The following is a 6291-nucleotide window of genomic DNA, read 5'->3' as shown; positions in this document are numbered from 1 at the left end:
TGCTTTTCACTCCCATAACTCTTCTTCTTCAAATAGTTTAAATTCATGAGGCTAGATATTGCTGTTTTCTTCTTTTATCCTGTGAGGCTTTAATTCTTTAACCCCGTGAAGGCCTCTTATTTTGTAAGGTGCTGATTTATTTAAGGATACAGTTAGTTGAATCCCAAGTACTTAAGATTTTATTACATTTCTTACTTCAGGCACTGGAAAATTATCATTTTTGAATTGTAATGAAGAGAAATAGCTCATTGTTTGCTTTGTATTATTTGGACCCAAATATTATTCTTTGGCAAAGTAGAGAATAAATGTAATTTCAAGAGAAAATGAAGTAACGTTTTCCTCTTTCTATTTGAAATTAGGTACATATAGTAAATCTTGTGACTAAGGTTATAACAGCAAAAGTATATACAGTGATTGAAACTCTCTTATTTGATAGTTTTAAGAGAGAAGCATGTTTGTAGCATCATCAAATCTCTTCAAGACATTTTAACATGCAGACTGATTCATTCACTTATTGATCCATTCAACAAATTAGACTCAACTGATTTCTGGCTTTCAGGATTTTTCATCTATACTTTAAACCAGAGGTCAGTGAAATATGCCTTGCAGGCCAAATCCAGCCAATTCCCTGTTTTTGTCAATAAAGTTCTATGGGAACATCACCACCACAGTCATTTATTTACATATTATCTCTGGTTGATTTGGCACTACAACAGAGTTGAGCAGTTGCAAAATAGACTACATGACTCTGAATACAAATCTGAAAATATTTACTATATACCCATTTACAGAAAAACTTTGTGGCGAATTCTAGTTTCAGATTCAAAATGTAAAAATTTTGGAAGTTGTCACACCTGTCCTTACAACTCCTGTCCTTTGAGCTGAGTATACCGAAAGTCAACAATTTTTCATGAACCCATCAGGTAACTGAGGTCAAAATGTAAACTACCATTTCAAAATCTGGAGAGACAGGTGAATGCAAACAGTCACAGTCAAGATTTCTTTACCTAGAGCAGAAGCCGATGGGCCATTAACTGGCAGTAGAAACAGCTAAATGGTAATCTTGACTAACTGCTAGAACCTTAGTATGAACTAGCATGACAGTAAGAAAATCCTTGGATTTTAGGGAACCCCCTTATTTTCACAAATTTTACTTCCAGAAATTCTCCCAGTGTGAAGAGCTGAGAAAGATGCCCTTGAGGCTCTGGCACAGGGAGAGGAAGAGTAACCTTAAGTATGCCTAGAGTGTTCTTCACAACCAAGATTTACTGTGCAGGAGAAAATACTGTACCAGAGCCCTTTCCTAAAGAGGGGAAGGCCATTCTCCCACTCCAGCTACCTCTAGCCTTCCTTTCTCACCCAAGACAAGTTAAGAAGTACTTTTGAAAGTCACAACCTAGGGACATAGGTTCAGTGAAAACTGAAATTTAATCGTAAGGCAATAGAATGCTTCCCTTTCCCCACCACTTATCACCACTCACAACAGGAATTCAGTGTAACAACAGTGGGTCACAGCTGAAAGAGCTGCAAGGCACAGACTGGCTCTGAGGAGGAGTAGGTAAGGAAGTCCAAAGTCAACAGGACAACCGAAAACAAGGACACAAGAGGATTTTGAATCCTCAGACACATACAGCTGCAGTATATGTTAAGCACAGCCTGACTCCTAGCCAGATTAACATAAAACATTGAACCAAGGACCTATTTCCCTCAGTTTCTATTATCCAATAGACTACATACAACTTTTAATAAAAAATTAGAAGACATTCTAAAAAGCAAGAAAAAAAATGATCTGAAGAATATAGGCAAATACTAGAACTACACCCAGATATGACGTAGATGTTGGAATTATCAGACGGGGGATTTAACATAACTAGAATATATGAAGTGTTTTAATGAAAAAAGTAGATAACATGCAAAAAACATGGGTAACATGAGCAAAGAGCTGGAAACTCTAAGAAGGAATAAATGGAAAATAATAGAAATTTTAAAAAAAGAAAGAGGACTGTACTGGGAATAAAGAAAATCTTTCTTTGACATGGCTGAGTAGACAATTAATGAGCTTGAAGATAAGTCAACAGAAACTTCCTAAATGGAAATTCAAAGAGAAAACAAATGAAAAAACATAAAAGAATATTCAAGAATTGTGAGACAATTTAAGTGTATAGTATATGTGTAATTAAGAAACTAAAATGACAAAATAGAGAAAAAGAAATATTTCAAGTAGTAAGGCCAAGAACTTTCCAAAATTAATGGCAAAAACCAAATCATGGATCCAGGGAGCTCAGAGAACACCAAGCAGATGAATACCAAAAATATTACCTCATTATGTCACACTCAAATTGCAGAAAACCAAAGGAATTTTTAAAAAATAAAACAAAGGGAAAATACACCTTATCTACAGAGGAAACAAAGATGAGAATCGTAGCATACTTCTTGTCATAAACTGTGCAATCGAGAAAAGAGTAAAATATTTAAAATGTTAAAAGAAAGAACATCAAACAAATACAGTCAAATTATCCTTCAAAGTGAAACAGAAATAAAGACTATCTTAGACAATGATTCAGAGGGTTCATCACCAGCAGACCTGTCTTGCAAGAAATGTTAGAACAAGTTCACCAGGGAGAAGGAAAATGATAGAGGTCAGAAACTTGGGTCTTTGTAAGGAAAGGAAGAGTCAGGAAAGGAACAGATAAAAGCAAAATAAAATATTTTATTTTTCTTAGTCTTTATTGAACTGAAATATAACTATTTGTTTAATGTAATAATAGTAACAATGTGTTAGGTGATTAAAGCACATATATAAGTGACCTAAATGACAGCAATGTTATGAGAGATGGGAGGGAAGAATTGGGAAAACTCAGTTATAACATAACTGTACTACACGTGGAGGAGTATAGTGTTTTATGAAAGTGGATTCATATTAATTATATATATATTATTCACACACATGTATATATAAAACTAGAATGTCTACTAAAAAATTATAAAAAAATAAGTATAATTGATGTGTTAAGACTGTAGATAAAATGGAATTTTATCTTCACCTTATTACTTGAAATATTTCTTCTGCTCTTTCTTCTCATTCTCAGTTAAAACCAGGGAAAGAAGAATAAGGGGGGGCAAAAAAGAAACAAAAAACAACAAAAAAATGTAATCAATAGAAAGCAGTTACAAACATGGTAGATATTAATCTAACCATATCAATAATTGCTTTATTGTGTAATGATATATCATTGATATGCAAATGATATAAATACACACATTAAAAGAAATTGTCAAAACAGACATTGTTAAAAGACTCAACCATATGTTGTCTACAAGAACCTCACTTTAAATGTAGACATAGATTTTAAATAATGGGATGGAGAAAGAGCTATCATGCTAACACTAATTTTAATAAGCTGGAGTGGCTACATTAATTTTAGATAAAGCCAACTTCAGTATAAACAATTATCAAGAGTAAAGAGAACCACTACCTAATGATAAAGGAGTAAATTCTCCCTGAAGATATAACAATACTAAACACACATGTATCTAACAAGAGACTGTAGAAATACATGTGGCAAAAACTAAAAAAGAAACAGAGTAATCCAATTTGTAGTTGGAGACCTCAACACCTTCCCCTGTCAGTAATTGCTAAGTCAAGTATGTAGAAAATAGGAAAGGATAGGTTGATGTAAAGAACACGATCAATCAACTTGATCGAATTGATATTTATAAAATACTCAACAACAGAACACATATTTGTATAAAGCTCACATGGAACACTTACCAAACTAGACCACATTGGAGAGACCATAAAACACACATTAACAAATTTAAAATAGAGATCATATTCAAGGTTGTATTACATAGACCATGAATTGAACTAGAAATCAATAACAAAAAGATAGCTGTAAAATCTTCAACTATCAGAAAACTAAACAAGACATTCCTCAATACTACATAGGTGAAAGAAGACTTGAGAGAAAAACTACTTTGAACTAAAAAATGAAAATTATCTTACCAAAATTTGTGGGATGAAACAAAAGCAGTGCCCAGAGAGAAATTTATGGTGCTAATTGAATATATTTAAAAAATGAATATTTAAAATCAACAATTTAAGTAAACTTTTAAGAAATTAGAGAAAGAAGAGCAATTTAAACCAGAAGCAAGCAGAAGAAAATAATAAAAATTAAAGCAGAAATAACTTAAATTGAAAAACAGACAAACAATAGAGAATATCAAGGAAACCAAAAGCTAATTCTTTGAAAAAATGAAAATGTTGATAAATCTCTTTAGACTAACCAATAAAAAAAAGTGGGAACTCAATAAAACTGTCAATGTTATAAATGAATGAAGAATCATCATTACTGATACTATGGACAAGAAAAGGATAATAAAGGCAGCTGGGTGCGGTGGCTCACTCCTGCAATCCCAGCACTTTGGGAGGCCGAGGTGGGTGGATCACTTGAGGTCAGGAGTTTGAGACCAGCCTGTCCAACATGGTGAAATCCCGTCTCTACTAAAAATACAAAAATTAGCTGGGCATGGTGGCACATGACTGTGGTCCCAGCTACTCAGGAAGCTGAGGTAGGAGAATTGCTTGAACTTGGGCAGCAGAGGTTGCAGTGAGCCAAGATGGCACCACTGCGCTCCAGCCTGGGTGAAATCAGAGAGAGACTCCTCCTCCTCCTCCTCCTCCTCAAAAAAAAAGGCCCCCGCGCCATTAGCGCGTAATGAGGTACAGCTTGCTGCGGCAGAGACGCCAGAGGTGCAGCTCCAGCAGCAATGGCAGTAACGGCGTTGGTGGCGCGGACGTGGCTTGGCGTGTGGGGCGTGAGGACCATGCAAGCCCGAGGCTTCGGCTCGGATCAGTCCGAGAATGTCGACCGGGACGCGGGCTCCATCCGGGAAGCCGGTGGGGCCTTCGGAAAGAGAGAGCAGGCTGAAGAGGAACGATATTTCCGAGCACAGAGTAGAGAACAACTGGCAGCTTTGAAAAAACACCATGAAGAAGAAATCGTTCATCATAAGAAGGAGATTGAGCGTCTGCAGAAAGAAATTGAGCAGCATAAACAGAAGATCAAAACGCTAAAACGTGATGATTAAGTGCACCCAGTTCCCCATAGAATGGCACATGTCACTGCCCACTTCTGTGTAGACATGGTTCTGGTTTAATTAATGTTTGTCTGTGTGCTACTAACAGATTATAATAAATTGTCATCAGTGAAAAAAAAAAGAAAAAGAAAAAGAAAAAAAAAGTAGGGGGGAATAATAAAGGGATACTGTGAATAATTATATGCTCACAAACATGATGACTTAGATACAATCAATGCAATCAACCAATTCATTAAGAGACACAACTACCAAGATTTGCACAAAAAGGAATATATTATCTTAATAGTCATATATCTTTTTACAAAATTGAATCAATAATTAGTAACCTTCTCAGAAAGAAAGCATTAGGCCCAGATGCATTCACTTATGAATTCTATCAAATATCTAAGGAAGAAATGATATTGGTTCTCCACAATCTCTTCGAGAAAATATAAGCAGAGGAAACACTTCCTTACTCATTCTATGAGTCTAGCACTGCCCTAATTCCAAAAACAGACAAAGACATAAGAAAGGAAAACTATAGGGACCAATATTCCTTATGAATGTTGATTCAAAATCTTCAGAATAATCTTATGCAATGTATAAAAATAATTTAACACTATAACCAAGTGAGATTTATTCTAGCTGTGTGAAGATGATTCAGTATTAAAAAAATAAATCAATGTAACACATCACATCAATAAGCTAAGGAAGAAAAATGAGATTATTATATCAATTGATACAGAAAAAATACCTGATAAAATCCAACCCCCAATCATGATAAAAACTCTCAGCAAACTAGAAATATGAGGAAACTTCTTCAACTTGGTAAAGAACTACCCCCAAAACCTACAGCTAACATCATACTTAACGGTGATAAACTGGATGCTTTTTCTCTAAGATTGAGAACAAAGGAAGGATGTCCTTTCTTAGTCATCCTCTCCAACATACTGGAAGTCCTGCTTAGTGTTAAAAGACCAAAAAGAAAAAAAAAATCAAATAAACATCATACAGATTGCAAAGTAAGAAATAAAGCTGTCCTTGTTTGCAGATGACATGATCACCTGTGTAGAAAATCCCAAAGAATAAAACAAAATTCCTAGACCTAAAAGTGAGAAAATATCAAGGTTACAGGACACGAGGTTAGTATACAGAAGTCAGTTGCTTTTCTCTGTCAGGGCAATGAACAACTGGAATTTTAATTTTTTTTTT

At 34.9% G+C, this 6291-nt stretch overlaps 1 pseudogene; it reads left to right on the top strand.

Annotated features, from left to right (window-relative positions):
* The first annotated feature begins 4704 nt into the window (after positions 1-4704).
* On the top strand, positions 4705-5238 carry LOC103231709 (ATPase inhibitor, mitochondrial pseudogene; annotated as a pseudogene).
* The last annotated feature ends 1053 nt before the right edge of the window (positions 5239-6291 follow it).

This window comes from Chlorocebus sabaeus, chromosome X, assembly GCF_047675955.1.
Source record: "Chlorocebus sabaeus isolate Y175 chromosome X, mChlSab1.0.hap1, whole genome shotgun sequence".
Taxonomy (NCBI): Eukaryota; Metazoa; Chordata; class Mammalia; order Primates; family Cercopithecidae; genus Chlorocebus; species Chlorocebus sabaeus.
Note: the sequence above shows the minus strand (reverse complement) of the source record. Positions and strands in the feature narration are given on the sequence as shown.